This window comes from Vanessa cardui, chromosome 27, assembly GCF_905220365.1.
Source record: "Vanessa cardui chromosome 27, ilVanCard2.1, whole genome shotgun sequence".
Classification (NCBI taxonomy): Eukaryota; Metazoa; Arthropoda; class Insecta; order Lepidoptera; family Nymphalidae; genus Vanessa; species Vanessa cardui.
In genome coordinates, this window is record NC_061149.1 from 6385401 (window position 1) to 6409332 (window position 23932).

General features: G+C 34.9%; 1 protein-coding gene across 4 annotated transcripts in view; it reads left to right on the forward strand.

Moving 5' to 3' along the window:
- Positions 1-976: 976 nt before the first annotated feature.
- Positions 977-23932, forward strand: part of LOC124541120 (R3H domain-containing protein 2) — a 71712-nt gene continuing 48756 nt past the window's right edge. For 3 of the 4 annotated variants that reach the window (XM_047118961.1, XM_047118959.1, XM_047118962.1), the window contains exon 1: positions 977-1369. The gene's annotated coding sequence lies outside the window, so the exon portion shown is untranslated. Of the gene's footprint in view, positions 1370-8634; positions 8707-23932 lie in introns of all 4 variants that reach the window. The other variant, XM_047118960.1, reaches the window with a different exon arrangement.

A 23932-nucleotide genomic window follows, 5' to 3' on the forward strand; every position in this document is an offset into this window, starting at 1 on the left:
ATATCCCTTATACCTGTTGTTACGCTGGCTTACTCACCCTTGAAGTTGGATAACAACATTACCAAGTATAGTTGTTTTGTATAACATATAGCAATTCGTTGGTACTGTTAGGATTACAGGTTGGAATTCATAATAAAATGTTTTCTTGATAATAAATCGTTTATTTAAAATCTATGCACATTAATTGTAACTGGTAAGACCACTGGTAACTACACAACAACGCCACCTCGCAGCAGTATGTAAATAAAAGAAAACTAAAATAAATGCATTCAGATTAAAAAAATTCTAAATATAACAGATACCGATATATTAAAGTATTAATATTTGATAGGTTAGGTAAAAAATAGGTAAAAGAAAATTGCACTTATTAAACTTGCAGCATATTTTAATATGTCTATGTATGTAAGTTTTTATACAGGAAGTTTTCAGCAAGGAGGTAAAATATAATGGCTTGATGATAGTAAAAAGGTTAGTATGTTAAATTAATGGGTATTTAAGCTTGTTGCTTGTGACTTATATACAGTAACCAATTAACAAAACGAAATGAATTAAAAAAAAAATAGATTAACAGCACTTTCAATTTTAAATACATAATAATAAATAACAAAAAATAAATATATGCAAAAACATCGTATAATTAAATACATTGACTCACATGTAACATGCTAATTACTTGAGATAGGGTCGAAGACAGAAATAGAATATGAAATATACAATTACGAAAGTATTTAATTATAATTTAGAGTACAAAATTAACTTAATAGATTTTTCTATACAGCGCCATCTGGTTTTTGCACAACGCAATATGTAATCTCTAAAACGCCATCTGTGATTTGCATGTCGTGTAGTTCCTCTTTAGCGCCATCTAGCGAATAATAGCTGAACTTCTTGAACGGAAACGATAAGAAACTTTCTAAATTAAGCATTTTAAAGCTAATAGATGTCGCTACAATTTTTGCAATGGACGGTCTGCGCATGTCAAAAATACATGTCATTCACATCATTTTATTTTGTGAATTCCTAAAATCGAGTTGAATTTGTGAAAATATACGGACGTGGTGGCTTCGGGCATGAGCGCCTTTTTACCGCGGACCATTGTGTTTTACGAATAGATAATAAGTGATTTCAGATAATAGTTTTAACGTTTAAGAAAATTCGCACATAATTAAAAAAATTTTCAGACAATTTTCAGTTTTTCATTAAACGATGATACGAGGCGAGATGTGTATTTTATTGGCTACATAATGAACAAAGTGTTAAATTTTCACAGCGTTGTGTTCAGTGTATAGTTTTCTATTTTGGACATCGTAAGGGGCTAAATTTATATTAGTGCTGATGAATTACTCTGAAAGGGAGACGTAGAAATTGCGTAAGTACATATATATTTTCTTTTCCTAAATTCCAATATGTAATTAACACTTCTTATAAAATATAACTCTTACAATCGATAATTTCGAAACTGTTATTTAAAAGAAAATCAATTTCCATTTACCGCTCTTTTGCGGTTTGCGTTTCGCGTTTATTTAAATATTTTACAATACACAAAAAAACATGCATACAAAAATTTAAAAAATAATCTGCCAAAACCACTAATAATTTATTTTGCACATTAAAAATTAATAAATACATTAAAATATAATTATTTTAAATGTAATTTTGAATATTATTATTATTAATTGTTTCGATTTTTGTTCGAATATCTGTACTGAAACTAAATTAGGATATTTATTATTTACATAATTATTCTATATTTGGGTAGCTCGAATTTATTGAAATATATTTTGATATTATAGGTGGTCTTTAAATTGTGATTTTAATAGATTGCCATGTTTTAATCAATATAATACCCCACAAATAAACAAAGGCTCAACAATACATCCCATTATCCTATTAACTTATATTTTTATTGTCTAAATTTAAATGTTATAATAAAATTAGAGTAACTATCTGTTGGTAACGTCAGATTTTCCATTAAATCCAATTTATTTATAGATTATCAAATAAAACACAACTCATTCAGAAATTAAAATCCTGACCAAAGAAGAACTACTGAAAGAGAGCAGGGCTTTTTTCCAATTTATGATTGTTTATGTATTTTCAATATCAAAATAGAAATGGCCAGGACATGATCGCGTTTCATGAAGGTTTTATATTATTTTTATTATGAATAAAAAAGAGTTGCTTAACTTCTTGCTGCTTCTATTCCACTTGTAGCTTTATATAGAAAATATCTTCCATTCACAGCTCCATAGCATTCCAAAGGAACTATTCACTTGCCCTAAGGCCCTTTTGAACGCTGGTACTAGTTACATCAAATATAGGTAATATGTGTTAAGACAAAAATTCAAAAATGCAGGACATAAAGATATCTTAGTTTGAACATTCAATCAAATTTCATATTAATAATATTAGTAGGATTAATTGTAATACTACTCAAGTTTGATCAATATATATTAACTTATAGTTATATGCGATGACTCTTTGTCAACGCCTCTTACATATTCTCCGTCTAACAGTTTACATGCAAATTTAAATTCTGTAACATCAGTTAAGCATAATTAGATATATATCATACATACATATATGAGTATATAAAGAGAAAACAGTGCAGTACCATATTCCCCTCTATTTCTGAATGGATTTTCTAAATTTTGTTTGTGTTTGGGATGTTAAGCTATTTAATTGAAGGTATTTATTAATATTTACATTATAGTATCAGTGTATCAGTTAGGGCTCATTCTAATTAATATTAAAAAACCTGTCTCAGAAGGCCTCGCTCTTCCTGCATTACAATTTATTTTCAAATAAAGATCTTAAGTATTATGTAGATTGGAAATTAAATTGCAATTAATAAATTTTTAAAGCATATAGTATCAGTATTTCTCGAATTTCCAATTATGATTTTGATTGATCTTCGCTGACTGAGCAATTATTTGTTATGAGGAATGTCTTTACATTGTTCTAGAATTTAAAAATATCATAATGGCTTAGAAAATGCAGTTTATCTTGTAATGTATTATGTAATTATATTATATATATGTATATTTAATGTGAAATCAATGAAGATTAACATAATCATAGCGTATGAAGGTAGTTAGTGTAAAACCGTGTGTAATTATTTTAATATATTAGTTGTGATAAAGGAAATTAAACTGTCTATGCAATGTTTAAAGTATGTATTTGCGTGAAACGTATACATCAATGTTAAAATCAAAATATATTATTTAAAATAGTCGCAATGCACTTTACTACACTTAATTCACTTGCTTTTAAAAAATTGACAAAATATTTTCCCCCTGTTTAAGAAACGCAGCGAGCTTTTGTTTATGTTAGAATTTACAATTATTGTTTTCGTATAGTAATTAAAGATATATTTTCGTTATTTGAAACTGCCTAGAAGCGATTTCATTGCCAAGGTAGATGTCATAGATATTTTTATTTCTTTTTCTACGGAATTTTTCACGGGGAATGTTCCAAGGTATTGGTTCGTCTCATCAAAGTTAGAAATATCACTCGCACCACCTTGATGTCTGAAAATCCACCGAAAATCAACAGCACGATTTTTAAGGCATTTTCTGCCTCCTACAAACAATGTGGAACCAGCTTTCGCCGCCGGTTTTCCCGAGCGGATACGACTAGGGAACCTGCAAGAAAAGACCGTACTCTTTCCTTTAAGGCCGGCAACGCACCTGCAAGCCCCCTATGTTGCAGATGTCCATGGGCGGTGGTAGTCACTTTCCATCAGGTGAGCCTCCTGCTCGAATAAGTAAAAAACATATGCTTTTTAAAATATAAATAAACGAGGCAGTCAAAGTTAGATATACAATACGTTATGTTTGAAACATATAGAAATATATTATATATAATTAAACAATAATAAACAGGAAAAATCTTCGTAAGGTTATTGATATAAGGCAGGGTACTCACCGAAAACATTCGGCTGTAATGGTGGTATTAGTATAGTATATACCTGTATGGTAATTTTCTTGGTGGTAGGGCTTTGTGCAAGCCCGTCTGGGTAGGTACCACCCACTCGTCAGTTATTCTACCGCCAAATAACAGTACTCAGTATTGTTGTGTTCCAGTTTGAAGAGTGAGTGAGCCAGTGTAACTACAGGCAGAAGGGACGTAACTTCTTAGTTCCCAAGATTGGTGGCACATTACAGCGTCATTGTATATGGGTGATGGTGACCACTTATCATCAGGTGGCACATATACTCGTCCGCCAACCTATTCCATAAAAAAGAACCAAAAATGCGATATGATTATTGTATAGTATGACACAACTTAGATGTAGACCGATCATATCCGAATTAAGTAAGCCATCCCGAATTAGCAATATTTGTTTCTTATGTGAATATGATCTTTACACAAACGCAATAACTTGTAATATCATATGACCTAATATATTCGTCAATTTGACGCGTCGATTTGCATGCACTTGCTTTCTCGGGTTGAACTGACTCGAGAATCTATAGCGACGAATAGCGTCGAATGGCGCGATATAGAGCTATTTCTATTGGTTATGTGAAGCGCCAGTAATCGGTTTTATTGAATTTGCCGATGTTACATTTAAGTTGTGTCGTACTATAACACAATTGTAAAAAGAAAGACACACGGAGAACTGGGAACATTTTAGTGAGGCAACGAAAGCGAATTCAAATCAAATCAATTTTATTAGTGTCCTGTAATGGAACACGAGCCTAAATCCAGGCGTTTTTTTCTAAAAGTACTCTCTTAAATGTAAAACAAGATTTATAATTTTTTGGTCCTTATAAACTTTTTAATGAGCTGAGATAGCCCAGTGGTCAGAACGCCTGCATCTTAACCGATAATCTCGGGTTCAAACCCAGGCAAGCACCACTTAATTAGTGCTTAATTTGTCTTTATAATTCGTCTCGTGCTTGGTGGTGAAGAAAAACATCGTGAGGAAACCTGCTCGTGTCTAATTTCATAGAAGATCTACCACATGTGTATTCCATCAAATCGCATTGGAACAGCGTGGTGAAATATGTTCCAAACCTCCTCAAAGGGAGAGGGAGCCTTAGCTCAGAAGTGGGCAATTTACAGGCTGCTGTTGTTGTTGGCTAAGGTGACCGTTGAAGGTTCAATCTGCTTAAATGTATTCCTGAAGTAACTGGTAGTCAATGAGTTTTCTCAACAGTATTGTACCGTACTTAGGATCATGCGATAACGTAATCTTACCGTCTGTTACTGTCTTCAACACTGGGGCCTTGTTGGTGTGACGTATGCCTTTGAGAAATATACAGCTTGTATAATCTTGAAGGTTCAAAAAATTGTTCCACAGATTGGTTAAGTAGAGACAGAGACAAAAAATGCTTTAAAAATCGCGCTGTTATAAAAAATATTTTAAGTTCTCCCGGTGTGTCTCCTAACAATATTACATATTATCATATCATATTATTAAAGTCAGATATATAATTATATGTTATTTAAAATGCAAATAAGTATCATTATTATTTTATAAATATTGGTCGTCCTGGTAGGTTTATTAATTACTGGTGCAATGATTATTATTCGAGATATAAATTCTGACGAGTTCTCCTCATATTACGATGTTCGTTGTGTACATAGTCCAATACTCATCGTTTTAAAAGTTCTTGTTCTACCGTCAAACAACAATTTTCTGTTATGGTTTAGAGCTTAGCCAGTGTAAAGGATCCAACATCTTAGTTTCCAAGGTTGGTTAATGTTGTATGCAATAGTTGGCCCAATGTCTTTGGCGATGGTAACTATTTGCCATTAACTCAGCAAGTCAGTGTAATACAGGCATATATATGGTATTTATTAATTAGTTCTCATGGGCAACGGTGCTTGCTCGATGTGAGCAATCGGTTATATAAACGAAGCTCTACTTATTTTATATACTTTATGCCATATGTAATAATAGGATTTATTTAATTATAAATATTTTTCATAAATATATATTTACAAGTGTTATTATTTATTCCGTCCATGCCATAAAACATTTGTTTTATAATATAACTCAACTGTGTACGAATAAAACGCAGTTGCTTATTTTAGCCAGTAACTTACCTGACTTACCTTAAGCTAGAGCTACACTTACGTAATTAATGCAAGCGAATTTGTAAATAAGATTGGATTTACAGTTTTTGTGTTCATGTTCTTTATGATATATTATTTTTAAATTTGTATTTTTGTTTCGCTTTATTATATTTATTGAATTGTGACTAATTGCTACTTGTCTCATTGAAAAATTGTATGAATGTTACTTACTTGGTGGTACGGCATTGAGTAAGCTGATCTTGGTAGGTACCAGTCACTACTATGTGTTCTAACTCCAAGCGATACTAGGTATTGGAATGTTCAGCTTTGAAGGGTGGGCCAGTTTAAATAAATATCATGTCTATGGGCCACCGCGTGGTACCAACGCTATCCATAGGGCATAGACAATTAGAACTTACTATAGAACTTACTCTCCGAGCTTTACATTTATTTTAAAACTGTAATATTAAGTGAAGTGTTTCAAAAGTGCTTTTATGAGCATACTTAAAATATAACATACATTATGATTTTATATGTAAATAAATAATATTTTTGTTGATAAGTACAAATATGGGAAAATAAATTTGAATACCCTTTTAATAGTTAAATTTTCAGATGTAGGGCATAAAAAGTAGCTCATGTATACTAATGTAGTATTGGAGTTCAAATTTATTTAATGTCAAACTCCATCAAATTCAGTTCAGTAATTTGCCCGTGAAGATTAACGGACGTTCACATTTATGATATCAGTATAGATTAATAAAAGCGAAATGTTATATGACGGGTTCCGTATATAAAAAGATTTCGTTGCCGTCTGTATACAGAACCGTTATTATTTTACGAGTAGCGTGGGCATTGGAGCAACAAATATTAGTTTTATAGACATTTCTAATGCAAAACAAGTGATGATGTACGGTTTGAGAATAGTTTGAAACGATGATTGCAATTATGTTGTCTTCTATAAATATACATGTGTGTATGTGTCTATATATTTGTATATATTCACACAGATATATATGTGATTCGTTATTTGTTCTTATGTCTGTCTGTGTAGAGATCGAAACTCAAGACAATAAGAAACGCGTTGAGGTATGAAGTTGAAATTAGTGTTAAATATTGAGGTCTGCGGTTTCTTGGAGCTGTGAAATGAATCAAACCTCAAAGTCTACGCAATTTAAAGATCTGCTAAGAGGATCAAACCTCCCCATCCAAATCCAAATCCTCCCCATTGATCTAGAATCATGAATCATCTTGGAGAAAGTATACAAAAAGAAATCGAATACCCTAAATTGGTTATTGTATATCTTTCAGTATTGTGTGGTGGTAGGGTTCCTTACCACCACATAATAATTAGTGCGATAGTCCTACTTGCTCTTGGCCGGTATTTGCTTTTCCTTGTTCGTTAATCACGTGATAACTACTAAACTTATTGGTATAGGTCAGGTCAGGGTATACCAGGCCCGTCACAGTAGAATGCGAAACCGATCCTGTGGCGCCCACTGAAAAGACGGAGAGGATACCGCTGGTTTCTTACTGGGTATTCTGGTGTGCCGGGGCGTATTCAGCGTCCTGGGCACCGGCGAGCACCCCTCACTTCCATCACATGGTAAAAGCGCGTAAAGACTTTTTCCAGTGAGGGAATAAAAAGGGTATACTAGTCCACGAGGAATCGTCTTTCGACGGTTATAGGTTTTTAATTGCTTGATATTCGTTGATGCTTATTTCCGAAAGAAATAGAGCGAAAGGAACAGCTAGTATTGAAGTAAATTGTAAAACAGTTATGCGACATTGCTTAGAAAATATTTGAATGATAACCAGGGTTTGGTTACAGAGATGGTTTAGAAATGACCACGCTCTTACGAATTTAGGTCTAGTGGTTTGGTTTGGAGCACCAAGTTTCGGTCTGGAAGTTTCCTCACCATGTTTTCTCCGAAAAGTTGATTGTTCTACACACATTCGTCATCATCCTCCTCCTCTATCCCAATTTTATTTGGGGTCCACACAGCAAGTCCTATTTTTTCATACTGTCTGACGTCATCTCACAACATTCTTTCACGCAGTCCATCAATCGTTTCCACATCCATGCTCAAGACCTTCCTCATAAGATGGCCCTCATTCCTTCGCATAAAGAACAAATAACTATAATCTATATATTAAATTGAAGTGTCCTTTTTATGCGATAGGTCTGTTTATAATATTAAAATAGGCCTTTTTTAGCAATATTCTTTTTACAATTTTTGTCTGTCTGTCTGTTTGTTCTCTCTAATCTCTGCAACGGCTGGACCGATTTTGACGGGACTTTCACTGGCGGATAACTGATATAATAAGGAGTATCTTAGGCTACAATAATATTTTTTTTTCAAAAGGCTTACAAGGTCGCGGGCACAGCTAGTATAATAATATGAATATATTCATAACCCATAATCTTCCGTGTTCAGACCTGATTTTTTTTTTATTTTGGATTTTAAGCCCTAAGCTCTCTACTGACATTAAATAAATATAATTTCCTCATGGCTGTGATGTCATGTTGAATAAAAAGTGAATCATATCATGTTAGCATTACAGCTGACTCAAGATAAGTAATGGTACCATGACATGACCTTTCAGGTGGGTGTTATAGGTGAAGGTCGTTGAGTCACTGCAGCGGGGGTTGATTCATAACTCCGCCCACTAATAACCGTAGTCTATAGGGTGAATTACCCTTATCTTGATTCCTTATCTCGAAGCCTGTTTGAATGTCTGTGCTAATGTTATAAATGCGAAAGTAGCTCTGTCTCTTTCTGTCTCGGCCTAACTGCTGCATCGAATTTGATGATGTATAAAGTTTGAACCCCCTAGGAAGGTCATAGCCTAAAGTTTAAAAGTAGCATTTGCAATTAGTAAATGATAATGGCAGGTTTCCTGATTGTTTGTGGCAATTAAATATAAATATAAATAAATATTGGACAACATCATATACCTTACTCTGGTCCCAATGTAAGGGTCTAAAGCACTTTTGATATGGAAAATCAGAAGTAACGACGGCACCACAATCACCCAGACCCAAAACAACATTGAAAACTAACGAACCTTTTCTGCGTCGACTCGGCCGGGAATCGAAACCGGGACCTCGGAGTGGTGTCCCCATCAAAACTGGTGTACGCAATACTCGACCAAGAAGGTCAATAGTCAAAAATCAAAATGAAATATTTAATTTCGAGCGAATCGCCGTCGATTACTAGTCCATATTATCCCGTTTTCAAGTCGTGTTAACGAATTTTAAAAATGTTGATATAGAAATCTTACTCATCTCGTTCCCTCAGACTTTATAAGCAGCAACAATAAACATTTATTAGATTTATGACTCGACGTATGTCTGTTTGTATATTTAGTTTATTGTGATGCTAAGCTTACGATCATTTAATAGCAACGCGATTATTTTTAGTTGTTACATTATATTTACAGCGTTATATTACGTTTCGTATATTTGCAAGTGTTTCTTACGGTTACACCAACAACAACAACAGTCTGTAAATTTTCCACTGCTGGGCTAATGGCTCCCGTTGAGGAGAAGGTTTGGAGCATATCCTACCACGCTGCGACAATGTGGGTTGATTTCACATGTGGCAGAATTTCGTTTAAATAAGACACATGCAGGTTTCCTCACAATATTTTCATGATGACTTCCGTGGTTGAGTAGTGTGTACTGGCTTTCATGGGTCCGCCACATCAAGGTCCCGGGTTAGATTCCCGATTCGATCTAGAAAAGGTTTCAACAAAAATTAAGCACATGAAAATTCAGCGGTGGGTTTGAACCAGCAATTATTAGTTAAGATGTGCGTTCTAACCACTGGGTCAGCTCGGCTCTTTTGTTACGATTAATACGTAATATTAACGAATATTTTATATATAGATTTGTACTTTGGCGATACGTATATAAGATATATTATCTGTAGGAGCAGAGCGTATTCCACCACGCTGCCGCACTACCGGTCACGGGTTATGTAATTTTTGGCAATATTTCAACCGGTACATGCAGGTCTCCTCACGATGTTTTCTTTCATCGTCCAGATGGATTATAAAAGTGAATTTGAACTCATGATGCTTCTTTTATCATGTTAGTTATACTCTGCTTAACCTATACTTCTAAACAAATATTATAAATGTAAAAGTAACTCTGTCTGCCTGTCTTTTTTATGGTATAAGTTGGCGGACTTGTATATGGGCCACGTGATGGTAAGTGGTCAGCATCACCCATAGACAATGACGCTGTAAGAAATATTAACTATTCCTTACATCGTCAATGCGCCACAAACCTTGGGAACTAAGATGAAGAACGAAGAACTATGTCCTTTGTGCCTGTAGTAACACTGGCTCACTGACCCTTGAAACCGGAACACAACAATACTGAGTACTGTTGTTTGGCGGTAGAATAACTGATGAGTGGGTGGTACCTACCCAGACGGGCTTGCACAAAGCCCTACCACCAAGTAAAGCCCATCGCTCTACTATCAATCCAATTAACCGAAATTGATGAAATTTCCTATGAAACAAACCTGAACCTAAAGGAAAGACGTAGGCTATATTTTTTCCCAAAACTTGACAACCAACCCCCTTAAAGGCAAGCGAAGCCACGGCAAACAACTAGTTGTAATTATAACGTCAGTGCAAAGGAAGAAGAGCACAAGTGCCACAATGTTACAATTGGAAAATGCAATCTTACTGAACCTAATTCAAAATACAGTTTTACACAAACGATGTAAATATTTTACGTAATCTATTTATATACATATAGTAAAAGTGGAGTGTCTGTAATATTAAAGAAAACGCTTTCTGCTGAATGTACGTGTTATGTACCTATACCATTATTTTCTGTTTGTTCCGTCTTATGTCCGGAAGGGTTGGACCGATTTTGACGGGACTTTCATTGGAAGATAGCTGATGAAATATGGAGAAATCATTTATTTTGGAATTATATGTAAAATAATAATAAAGTCACGCTACAATGTCCGAATACTCCGTAACGCGCGCATCCCTCCCAAAGATTTAATATCACAGGAAATTCTATTATATAATACTGCCGTGGTATATCTGTAATGCCGTTACTTACCTACTTAGAGCGAAAAAAACGCGGTAAAAAAATAAAAATAAAAGTCTATGTAACTTAACATTAAATTATTTCCAAAACTAAGTGTTACGAGAGTAACCCTAGCCTTCAATACGGTGTTATGACATTTGATTCTATCTATATCATAATTTATATCACATTACTATTGCATATTATGAATATGCACGGGCTATTGAATTTACTTTATTATGTACAATTATTATTGTAATTAATTGATCAATAATTTGTAGAACTCTAATTAATATTTGGTGTTGCAGATGTCCATGGGCGGTGGTAGTCACTTTCCATCAGGTGAGCCTCCTGCTCGTTTGCCACCTATTCCATAAAAAAAAAAAAAAAAAAAAAAAAAAAAAAATATTATTTTTTATTGCATAGCATTTAATACTGGCATGTAACACTGTTTCTTATTTTAAATATGAATGAGCTGTCCTTAGAAAACATTAGGCTATTTGACTTTATAAAATCCATTTTATATTATTTAGTAGAAGTTAAAGAACCTAGTAAAAGTTGATTTTTTTATTTCTGGTACATATTTTCCGAAAAATATCATATTTAAAATTCCATATTAAAATTGCGCGCAAAAATGCTACTTGGACAATATGGCGCTGCAATGGAGTCGGTGACGTTACTTTCCTGTATTTTAATCTGTGGTACACACAGTAGAAAAGCAAGGTTTACAAGAAAGTGACTTCATCATAAGCCCGGCCAATCAGGAGCGTTTTGTGTCACGTGACAAACGTTTGAAAAAATGCATTTTTATTTACGAATTTTTGAATAAATTTAGTAATATTTTCAACTTTCGTTAGTAAACAACCATTTTTAAACTCATAATATACACTGATTACAATAATTCACAATTATCAAATAGCCTATTGGACGATAGCGTGGCATTCTAACAAAATATTGAGACAGAGCAAGAGGGAGAGATTGGAGCATCATTGTAGAACGATAATATTATTTTCGCCATCCCGAACTACTGAAATTTCATTAGTAATCAAGATATCCCAAAATCGCATATATATGACGATAGAGAATGTTCTTATTAGGAACTAGCGCGCACTGGTAACTTTTGTCACGGTGACTGTTTCGTCACTCTTGTCGAGTCCATGAATATGTGTGGATGTGCGCGCACTTTACGACGTGACAATTGGGTAACATTTGTGACAAAAGTTACCAGAGCGCGCTAGTTCTAATATGCCATCAAAAGTGATAATCGATCAGATGTCAGTTTACGGCATTATACATATACAACGGCAGAATAGAGTATTTTCTATATCTATACATATAATAAAATTGATGTGTCTGTTTGTAATATTAAAATCGCTCTTTTTTACTCAATTCATACACGGTAAATATACCAAAATAATAATTTTTACAATTTTTGGCTAATCTCTGGAACGGCTTGACCGATCTTGAAGGGACTTTCACTGGCAGATACCTGATATAATTGGGAGTAACATGGCTACAATACATTTTTTTTGTTAAATTTAAATGCGTACAGGGTCTCGGGCACAGCTAGTTTAATAAATAAAATGAAACAATACAGTAACATCGTGTCGCAGACGTTTCGGTGCCGACGTTGCCACAAAGAAAGTTTGATAGTAAGTACATTTGTAAGATGTCATGTTCCGAGAAATATTTTTAACTTATTTTGTGTGGCTTCGTCGGCATTTCAAAGCTTTCTCACCGAGAATTCGTCCTTTTTTTCGCTAGATATATATCTAAGATACGTTATTCGGTATCTATTAAGTGCTTTTATTTAAATACTAGCTGAGTCCGCGACTTTGTGCGTATTTGAATGATAAATTACTTGGTGGTAGGGCTTTGTGCAAGCCCCATCTGGGTAGGTACAACCCACTCATCAGATATTCTACCGTTGAACTGTTGTACGCAGTATTGTTGTGTTCTGGTTTAAAGGGCGAGTGAGCCAGTGTAACTACAGGCACAAGGGATATAGCATCTCAGTTCCCAAGGTTGGTGGCGCATTGACGATGTAAGGAATAGTTAATATTTCTTACAGCGTCATTGTCTATGGGTGATGATGACCACTTACCATTAGGTTGCCCATATGCTCGTCCGCCAACCTATTCTATAAAAAAAAGTAAAAGTAACCAAATACTTATTTATTATATCGGCTACCTGAAAATGAAAGACAGTTTATAAGATCTACTAAGCATACAGATTATAGACACGTAATATATAACATCTTATTTCCCAAGGTGTGGATTTTCGTGTATGGTAAGGGGTTTTTCTCATAATGCCAATGTCTCTAGGTGATGGTGACCAGTTACCATCGGTTGACCTATTCGCTAGTCTACCTAACTATGTATTTAAGATTAAAATGTTTAGTTTATAGTCTATACAACTAGACGGCACTTTTTTACCACAATTTCTGAATCGCGCACGCAATTGTCTGTGCTGAGGCTTCCAAAACGATTTGTTACGCTCAGTCGAATGGATGACACGGACGATAGGATCATGTAGATAACGATCTATTAGCAGAGACGAGTCCAAAGTCACATTTATACTGTTTTTGTCAGCGGAAACCTGGGCTGACCAGACATACGATTGTTCTGAAATGGCATAGAAAATAATGTCAGTCATCCCTTTTATGAATGTGTTGAGAACTCAATTGAAAATATACTTTAAGTTGGCTTTGAAAAGTACTTTTGCAATAGTCATTTTACAAACTATATGAAGTGAAGTTATTACCAGTACAGAATGTAGATGCTACCAAAGATTCAGCATTAAACTTAGTAGGTTTTTTTCAACATTTAAAATATAAAGTTATGTTAGTTAATTAAATAAACATTTATTAATCTAAAATAATTAACATTAAGTCCTTAAATATATACAAATATGAATCTTGAGGGCGTGGAATGTTGGCAAGAATGCTAGCAGCATTTCCCCGTTGAATCGCAATTCCGATCCTCTGGGCTAAAACGAAACAGTCCTGTCACCAGTGGAGGCAATGAGATGAGGTGTAATACTAATAGTAATGTACGTATGTTATACTTTTATAGAAGAGTAAAACAGATATCGTCAATTGTCTACATTCCAAAACCTCTCAGTTTGTGAAAATGGTTAGGTTAGGTTAATAATCACGGTAGCATGCGTAAGCGATCCCGTGGCGTCCATCGAAAGACGGAGAGGGTACCGCTGGTTTTTTAGTGGGTAAACGGCGTACTTGGGCGCACTCGGCGTCCAGGGCTCCGGGGAGTGACCACCCCCCCCCACTTTCCATCACGTAGGGGAAAGTGAGTAATGCGTTTTTCCAGCGAGAAAAAAAAGGTTAGATTAATAATATCTTAGATAGTTCCACCACGCTTAAGTGAATTGATGAATTCCTCTTCCGTTTCTTGCCCAAATTTGAACAGAAAATCTTCAGTTAGATTTCAGGTGTTCCAAAGACATATAAACAATAAATACATATATTATAACACAGATGTAGCATCGGCAAAATTCGAAAAACCGATCACATCCGAATTAAGTACGCTATCCCAAATTATCAATTCTTAGTTCTTATGTGAATATGATCTTTACATAAACGTAATAACTTGTAATATCATATGACCTAACATACTCGTCAATTTTAAACGCATGCATTTGCTTTCTCGGGTTGAACTGGCGCGGGTATCTATAGCGACGAATAGCGCGATAGGGAGCTGTTTATATTGTTTGTGTGAAGCGGCAGTAATCGGATTTATTGAATTTGTAGATGCTACATCTAAGTTGTTTCGTACTATGTTCGTGATATGTACACCGTCAGTTGGCAGTTGGTACCGTCGGACATCGCCTAGTTATAATAATAGTCCATACGTCACGTCGTTAGCGCTGTTACATCATAGCCGCGTCGGTGATGGTCAATGTCGGCTTGTAGTTATGGGAGATTATAGCCGATAAATATTCGGAAACTTGACATTGTTGTAACTTGATTTTATGGTTCGAGGCGAAAGGACTAAGTGGCTAGAACGCGTGCATCTTAACCGATGATTGCAGGTTCAAAACCAGGCATATAGCAATAGTATGCCAATGTAAATCGCTTTGAGAGCTAAGTGGACAAGCTCAAGAGATGTTACATGGATTAGCGCCACAAATATCCTGTAAGGAGTATAAATAACGATGTGTGATTAAGGTGCCAAGCCGAGGCGGCCCAGTGGCTAGAACGCGTGCATCTTAACCGATGATTGCGGGTTCAAACCCAGACAAGCACCGCTGAATATTTCATGTGCTTATTATGTGTTCATAATTAATCTCGTGCTCGGCAGTGAAGAAAAACATCGTGAGGAAACCTACATGTATCAACTTTCATAGAAATTCTGCCACATGTGTATTCCACCAACCCGCATTGGAACAGCGTCTCGGATGATATGTTCGTCAGATATGTTCCATAAACTTCTCCTCAAAGGGAGAAGAGACCTGAGCCCAGCAGTGGGAAATTTACAGGCTGTTATTATTATTGTAATTTTGTTGTTCATGCCAATTAGGGCCTCTTTGAAATCGAAGCGTTGATGTAATTTGTATCTTACTGAAACGTCTATTTTAGTTAACTCCATGGTTTCTTTTTTAAGCGTGGAGTAAATACATGTTGACTTCCAGGCAGGATATTTTACATACATAATTGTATTTTAATAACATGACTGTATTTTTAAATGTTGAAAAAGAGTAACTACTGAGTTTTCGAACCGGTGGGATATTCAATTAATATAGTTGTTAAATGACGATTCATAAGTGCTTGTAAAAGCCTTCTTGAATAAAGTATATTTTTTTGATTTGAGTGTGATTTTTCAGAATTAAGTTATTTTACGTAGTTTATAATAGTGTGAAATTAAAAGAAGAAAGTCTCTCTATTAACCTCTTTCTCTTTCTCGCACGTGATTTATACGTCATTTTTTTTCTTTTTGTCTAATTGTGTCTATTTAATAAAGAATATATAGCGAATGTGATTTAATTTAATTGTGGTAGAGGTGAAAATTGGATGTCGATGTACACCTATGTAACGATTTATAGATGACTCCTTTAATCACACGTCTGTATTATAGGCCACCTACCTCGGGAAGTTGTTAAGTTTCTTGTTCCTGCACTTACACTTTCTTTTATGGAATAGGTTGGCGGTCGAGCATATGGGCCACCTGATGGTTAGTGGTCACCATCACCCATAGACAATGATGCTGTAAGAAATATTAACTTTTCTCTGCATCGTCAATGCTCCGTCAACCTTGGGAACTAAGATGTATGTCCCTTGTGCCTGTAGTTACACTGGCTCACTCACCCTTCAAACAACAATACTGCGTACTGTTGTTTGGCGGTAAAATATCTGATGAGTGGGAGGGACCCACCCAGGCGGGCTTGCACAAAACCCTACCACCAAGAAACTCTGACTCACAATCCAACCCGAAATGTAATATTGCAGCTTGTCAGAAAATATGATCTGTGGATGTTACTTACCTGTACCAGCTAGCACGAAACCCTAACACATCTTTGTAAAGAAGTCTGTATTCATATTTTTATATTGCTATGACAAAGTCGTTGTGAAAATGATTGTGAATAAAAAATGTTCTTAAAAAATATATCAAGCTATCCTCCCATGCCCCACGTTGGGCGCCACTCGTAATGTTTGTGGTAGAATGTATGCTTTGCGCATTCAAACGCTGTTGATCGATGCGACGTTTATTTGCGTAAAGTTTTATCGAGTCGCGAATGTGAAGGTAGATTGATCGATGCGCACCGGTGTACCGTTTATTCAAATATTTTTATTCAAACGAAGCCAAACCGTCTATCTCAACAAAATCACTAAAAGGGCTGTTATTTTAAATGCTTAAAAAATTAAAAACAGTTATTAATAATTGAGAAATAATCGTATCGTATCGTACTTGCCTGAAAACAGCAGAAGTAATTAATTATTGCATTTATATACTTACATGTAAAAGTAATCAGGTCTTCGCACTCTAAACTGTTCAAATTTTTTTATGCGATATTATAGCTTCCTTGTGCGTGTACTCTTCAAATCGGAATACAACAGTACTAAGTAGTTCTGATTGGCGATAGAATGTATGCAGTAATGAGCAGGTGGCACCACGACGGGCTTGCCCAAAGCCCTACCAATAAGTGCATAAGAATCTTACCATAGCACTTATACTATTCTATGTTATTGTTTTGATTAGCAGCGTGAAGGTAGGGAATATAACTAGACGCTTCTGCAATGACCTCTGTGCAAAGATGGCACTCATAATCGAATTCACACTTTTTTCACAAATACTGGCCCAATATAAAGCCTCGATACTTTGGGACAAAGTTAGATATTCCGCTGCTGATGTTACCCCTGAAAATGCCTGTTAAAAGTAAGGCTAGGCTCTTATTGGGATGATTTCGAACTTCTAATCTCAATAAAACTAATAACTTTAAAAAAAACATTACCCAAACATACTCTGACGCTTGTCGATGTATTTTTAAACAGCAACATTTAGTCACATCCCTATGCAGTACACGAAGCAAATAAGATTTAAAACACTAACGACTTATGCTGGTCAGTGGACGAAGATGATCCACTCAGAAAATAATTATGATCATAGAAATATCTTCAAGAGTACTTCAATAACATTGGCTTATGTAATAACGAGGTTTAGTTAGTATCTATAGACATTATCAATATTTCACCCAATTTACTAAAAGCTCTACTACGTTAACTACATGTATAAGGATCATAACAGCTTATTTGTATTGGCGTATTGGTGATGTAGGTTGGTTAATATTTGCTTACAAAGCCAATGTATATGGCCAGTGTTGATAAATTACTCGTCCATTTTCCCGTACAAGAAGCAAGAACTATCTTTATTCAGACACAGGGATTCGTGAGTGTATCCTATTGGATCCAAAGACATGTTTTTAATTTAGCTTTTGAGTATGGACGTTCTGTGTAATTATGATAGTAAAAATTTTATCACATATATATTAAATCAGTTTATTCTTTACTAGCTGTTACCCGCCGATGCTACATCTAAGTTGTGTCGTACTATACCAGCGGTTCGGAAATTAGATTCTACACAGAAGAATCGACAAGAAAGTCAACAGTTACTCTTTTCCAACATTTTGTTCCATAGTCAGTAATTTTTTTTTTTCTATATCTTTCTTAAAAGTTATTTAATACTAATTGTCCTTTTTTAAATTTGACATCAAAGTTTTTTTTTTGATATGAGGTAAAAAAAATGCTCATTTGCTTTCTTTACATTTCAAATCAAAATTGCGGCCTTACTCCCGTTTTAATTATTCGTTTTCAGGTGTTAGGCTACCTTCCTTAGAGTTCAAGCTTGCTCCATACCAAATCTCATCGTCAAATTCAGTTGAGCAGTTTGACCTTGAAACAGCAACAAACATACAGAGTTCGCTAATATATACTATTAGCATGCATGTCACTAAAAATATGTTTATTGTTTGTCGTATAGTCTTCCCGCTAATGTGATTCTTCACCAATCTGTCAGCAGTCACTCCCACACCTGTAGATTTTCTAATAACTTACAGCGTATCTCATTCGTGAAATTTTGACAGCCGAGTTACGGTGCTACGCTTATGTGATACACATATCATTTAAACATTTAAATTGGGCTACTTAATTGTAAATGGCCACAACTGCCCAAAGACATTATAATCATTTGTTACATTTTCAATGAACCTCCAATCTTGGGACCTTAATTATTATGTCCCTTTTGAAAATTGGAGTGTCTGTTTGTAATATTAAAATAGTCCTTTTTTACTCAATGGATATTTATGTATACACGGCACACATACCAAAATAACATTTTTTACAATTTTTGTTTGTCTGTCTGTTTGTTCTGGCTAATCTCTGAAACGGCTGGACCGATTTTGCCAGGACTTCCACTGGCAGATAACTGATATAATAAGGAGTAACTTAGGCTACAATATTTTTTTGTTAAATTCAAACTCGTACAAGGTCGCAGGCGCAGCTAGTACAAATTTTTAGCAGAAGAATATATGATGAGTGGATGGCGTCTACTAACGAGGGCTGACAGGTTCTTCCAGAAACCCATTGCCATTAATGTTCCCTTTTTTCTTATTGTTGTCATTCCAAATTCCAATCGATTATGATGATACATTAACCTGTTCCATGCAGTCGCCAATATTGACTTTTATTGACGTTGGTGAATGCATTCACGCGTCCGCCTCACAATATGCGGGGGGTATGTGGGACTCCTGGATGAGTGCCAGACTACCTAACTAAATCAGCGGTACCATTTCCGACGTATGGATGCAATGGGATCACTTACGCATGTTACTGTGACGAGACAGCGTTTACCTGATATAATATGGCTGGTTATACCGAAAGCATTTTTACGCCAACGAATTTGCACCAACATTGGCGCCGTAAGAAAGTTTAACCTTTCCTTAGATCGCCAATGCGCCACCAGGTCTATTGCCCTTTCGTGTAGTATATATTTGTATATAATGTTAGTTGATATGTAACTTTTGATAACAACATTAGTGTATAGCTTGCCAGGAAGAGATCTCTTACTGAAATAAATCCAAGTTTAAACACACTTTATGTAGTTTTTTTTTTATAGATATATATTTTAAATTATAATTATTAGACAACATCACATACATTACTCTGATCCCAATGTACATAGCTAAAGCACTTGTGTTATGGAAAATCAGAAGTAACGACGGTACCATAAACACCCAGACCCAAGACAACATAGAAAACTAATGAATTTTCTGCATCGACTCGGTAGGCCCTATGTTCTTTGAACTATGTACACCTGACGTTTCCAAAATAACAATAGTTTAGATATAAGAAAACACAACTGACAATAATTTTCTCAATTATAATTATATTTTTCTCGTATAATAAACAAATTAAATATGCATATTATTAGGGTAGTTATTTAATGGCACGATTCTGTCACGCCTGACCGCTGACTGAGCGACGTCAAAGATATTTATATCCGGCATAATGTTAGTCGTGACGTAAGGGAAACGCTCTCGTCTATAGGTACTTGTGTATGTTCAACCGATGCGTGATCTGTTTCCATTACTGTTACATCAGATATAATAAGAGTTACTGGTGTCGTTATCATGAAATCGTCATAATTACCTATTGAAGCTTTTGTATCAATTCCTGGTTTAAGTCTTTTCTGTTTATTTAGACGATGATAAATTCAATTGACAAAAATGATGTAAAAGATGGGCTTTATGAATTTGTTTTCTGAATTGCTTCTCTATTAGTATAATGTACAACATATATTGAGCAATTAAGGTATAACGGGTTGGTTCCGTGAAGCTATATAAACAAGCCTGCTTTAATTTTTAAAATGTCTGAATCTCATTTGACTCAGTGTCAATACACGACAAAAGACTTAAGGACAGCTTTTGATTTTTTTTTGAAAATTCGTTGAAAAGAAAGATGGTTATTTTCTAGAGTTACAAATATGACATCGATTTTAAGGTTTATGAGTAAAAGTCAAGTGATAAATTTTTAACTCAAGAGGGTGAAACTTGGCATGTAAGATAGTATAGAAGTCAGCTTTTTGTTAATGCTTGAAATATGAGAATCGACGTTCAGTCCACTGCTTGTAAAAACGAATGTTAGAGTGTTTTCCGATGCGATATCCCATCCCATAATGATATGTAATAATAATATATTTTTACTTATTCATCAGATGCCGGAACATAACAGTAATAGATATTTATTAATTCGATTTAGAGAATAAGATTAAATATAAAAATGTATGAAACATGTATTATACAAATTAATTTGTTTTTCTTAAACGAAAAATACTAATTATGACAAAATTTCGATCACTGCACGAATACTACTTTTCTTAAAAAAAGCAATAACAGTACATACACATGGTTAGTTTATAAAGTATTAAATGTATTGATCGCTATTAATAAGTATAATTGGCACTAGAAAACTGTGTATGTCACAACGTTCCAAACGCATGTATCTAAGATTCATACAGAATTAATTTCACACATGTATCTCTGATTCATCTGAAGTATTAGAAAGTATCATCCCTACGTAGTATGAAACAATGTCGCTTCCCGCCGTTTGATTGCTTGGATCTTTTAAACTGCGCAACGGATTATGATGCGGATTTTATTAATAAATACACGGTTTAAATAGGAATTTTTACATGTGTAATACATGTATATGCCAAGAATACAAAAATTTGTAGCCGGAAAAAAAATACTATTTATGTCTGTCTAAAAGTTCTATGGAGTTGTATATTGTACCGAGCCAACGCGTGCATCGTAACCGATGATCGCAGGTTCAAACCCAGGCAAGCACCATTGAATTTTCATGTGCTTAATTTGTGGGTATAATTCGTCTCGAACTCGGCGGTGAAAGAAAACATGTTGAGGAAACCTGCATGTGTCTAATTTCATAGAAATTCTGCCACATGTACATATATTCCACAAACCCGCATTGAAACAACGTGGTGGAACATGTTCCAAATCCCAAAAGGAAGAGGAGGCCTTAGCCCAGTAGTGGGAAATTTACAGGCTGTTGTTGTTGTGTATTGTGCCCGTAAGAAGCCGGGTCGGAAAGCTAGTGTGTTAAAAGTAATGTCACGTGATTTATTTCAAAGGTTATTTTAGTTCTAGTAGCGTCGCATAGCATACTTCTTGGTAATGTTGTAGATACGTAAGTACATAGTTATATACGCGGGTCATATTGGTACGCTCGACGCGAATCGACGCGGCTCTCTGTTATTACGTCAAAGAATTGGTATTTAGATTACTAATTTTATTGATGGATTAACAAATTATTAATTACTAATAATTATGGAGAATTTGCTTTTGATTTTGTATCCGCTTTTGTTGCTTCACTGTACTGTTCAGCGTGCTCCATCTGCTGTTTGTTTTATAATCTGTTGTTGTACAATATATTGGCACGGTGTGAACGAATATATCGGCTGGCGAATGTTTATTTCTCACTAATGCTTTTTCGCTGCTTCGAGTTTTAGGGGTTGATAGTCAGGTGTTAGGCATTAATTCTTTCTCGTTTCATACCAAATTCGATTCAGTAGTTTGGCTGTGAAAAAACAACAGGGAGATAGACAGGAAGAGTTACATTTGAATGTATAATATTATTGTAGATTACTTAAATAATAGCATAAGGATAAGTCCTCAATAACATGTGGCAGAATTTCGTTGAAAGTAGACACATGCATCCATGTATGTTACGTCCACACATAAGTAATATGTGACGTAAAAGGAAATGAATTATAAACTCAAATTAAGCCCATGTAAATTACGTGGATTGAACATACAATCATTGGTTAAGATGTTCTAACCACTGGACCATCTCGGCTTTTCCAAATGCGCAAGAAACTTGTCCGGAAAGATTAATGTACCTCCCTGTTCCAATGGCAAATTTAGTAAAAGACGTCCTTGTATCGTTACTTTCTTTTAGTTTCATTTGAATTTACATATCAACGACTACCTAACAATAATGGTATTTGTTTCCAAGTCTACAGCATCCTTGTCAAAATAAAATTCAGCTGTTGTTTTGTCTTCGATATGGATTTTATTTAAATCCGAATACTACAGAATTGTATCGTAGGCGATCGAATGTCGGTTTCGCGTGGTTTCATTCAGATGGACGATGACGCCAACGATTTATTTATATATAATGTTTATAAGCTTCTCTGCAGGAAATACCGATTCATTTCTCTGTTAAATGTGAACGGACGCGAGTTGAGAATATTGCGTGATACGATTTATTTTGATTGCTTGTTTTATGATTTTGTGGATTACAGCATTGATTGATTGATTTTTCATACTTAGAATTGTTACAGTCAGATCGGTTACATAAAACCAGTCTTATTGGTGGTCCACGAAAGAAGTACCGATAATTCTCATTGATGTTACTCTTATATGATGGTTAAATAAATAAGTAAATATGGGACAACATGACATACATTATTCTGATGCCAAAGTAAGTAGATAAAGCATTTGTGATATGAAAAATCGTGAAAAATATGAAAATACGTGAGCGTGCTTTGTGAAGGTAAAACTATTTTCCTGTCAGTCGACTACTTTTTCACGGTCAAGCCACCACATTTTTACAGCATAGCCGAGGGCGACGAATTCGCGCCTATTTAGTTCTGTATGTTTATATAATCCATAATAATGTTACAAATGAAGCAAATTTGAATTCCAAGGAAAAACGTGTCATGTGTTAGGTAAAAAATAGCCTCCTTTTTGCCTCACACATGACAACCAAACCCCTAAAACGCGAGCAAAGCTATGGATGACAACTACTATAGAATAAAGAAATATGCTGTTGAAATTTGTCTGAAATCTGTATGATGATCTCTATAATAAAATATTATGTCACTCTCAGACTTGACTAGACTTATCGGATTCCATATTGTAGTAATATTTATTTTAAAATGTACCTCGGTCGTGTCTGATTTTTAAGACTCCTCATATTTAACTTTTTCTTCTTTTGGACGCCATTGATGACTTAATACAGAGCTGTCCAGTTCTATTTTTAAGTATAGTACGACACAACTTAGATGTAGCATCGGCAAAAACAATAAAACCGATTACTGCTGATTCACACAACCAATAGTAACAACTACCTATCGCGCCATTCGACGCTATTCATCGCTATAGATTCCCGCGTCAGTTCAACCCGAGAAAGCAAGTGCATGTAAATGACGAATATATTAGATCATATGATATTACAAGTTATTACCTTTGTGTAAAGATCATATTCACATAAGAAATAAACATTTATAATTTGGGATAGCGTACTCAATTCGGATGTGA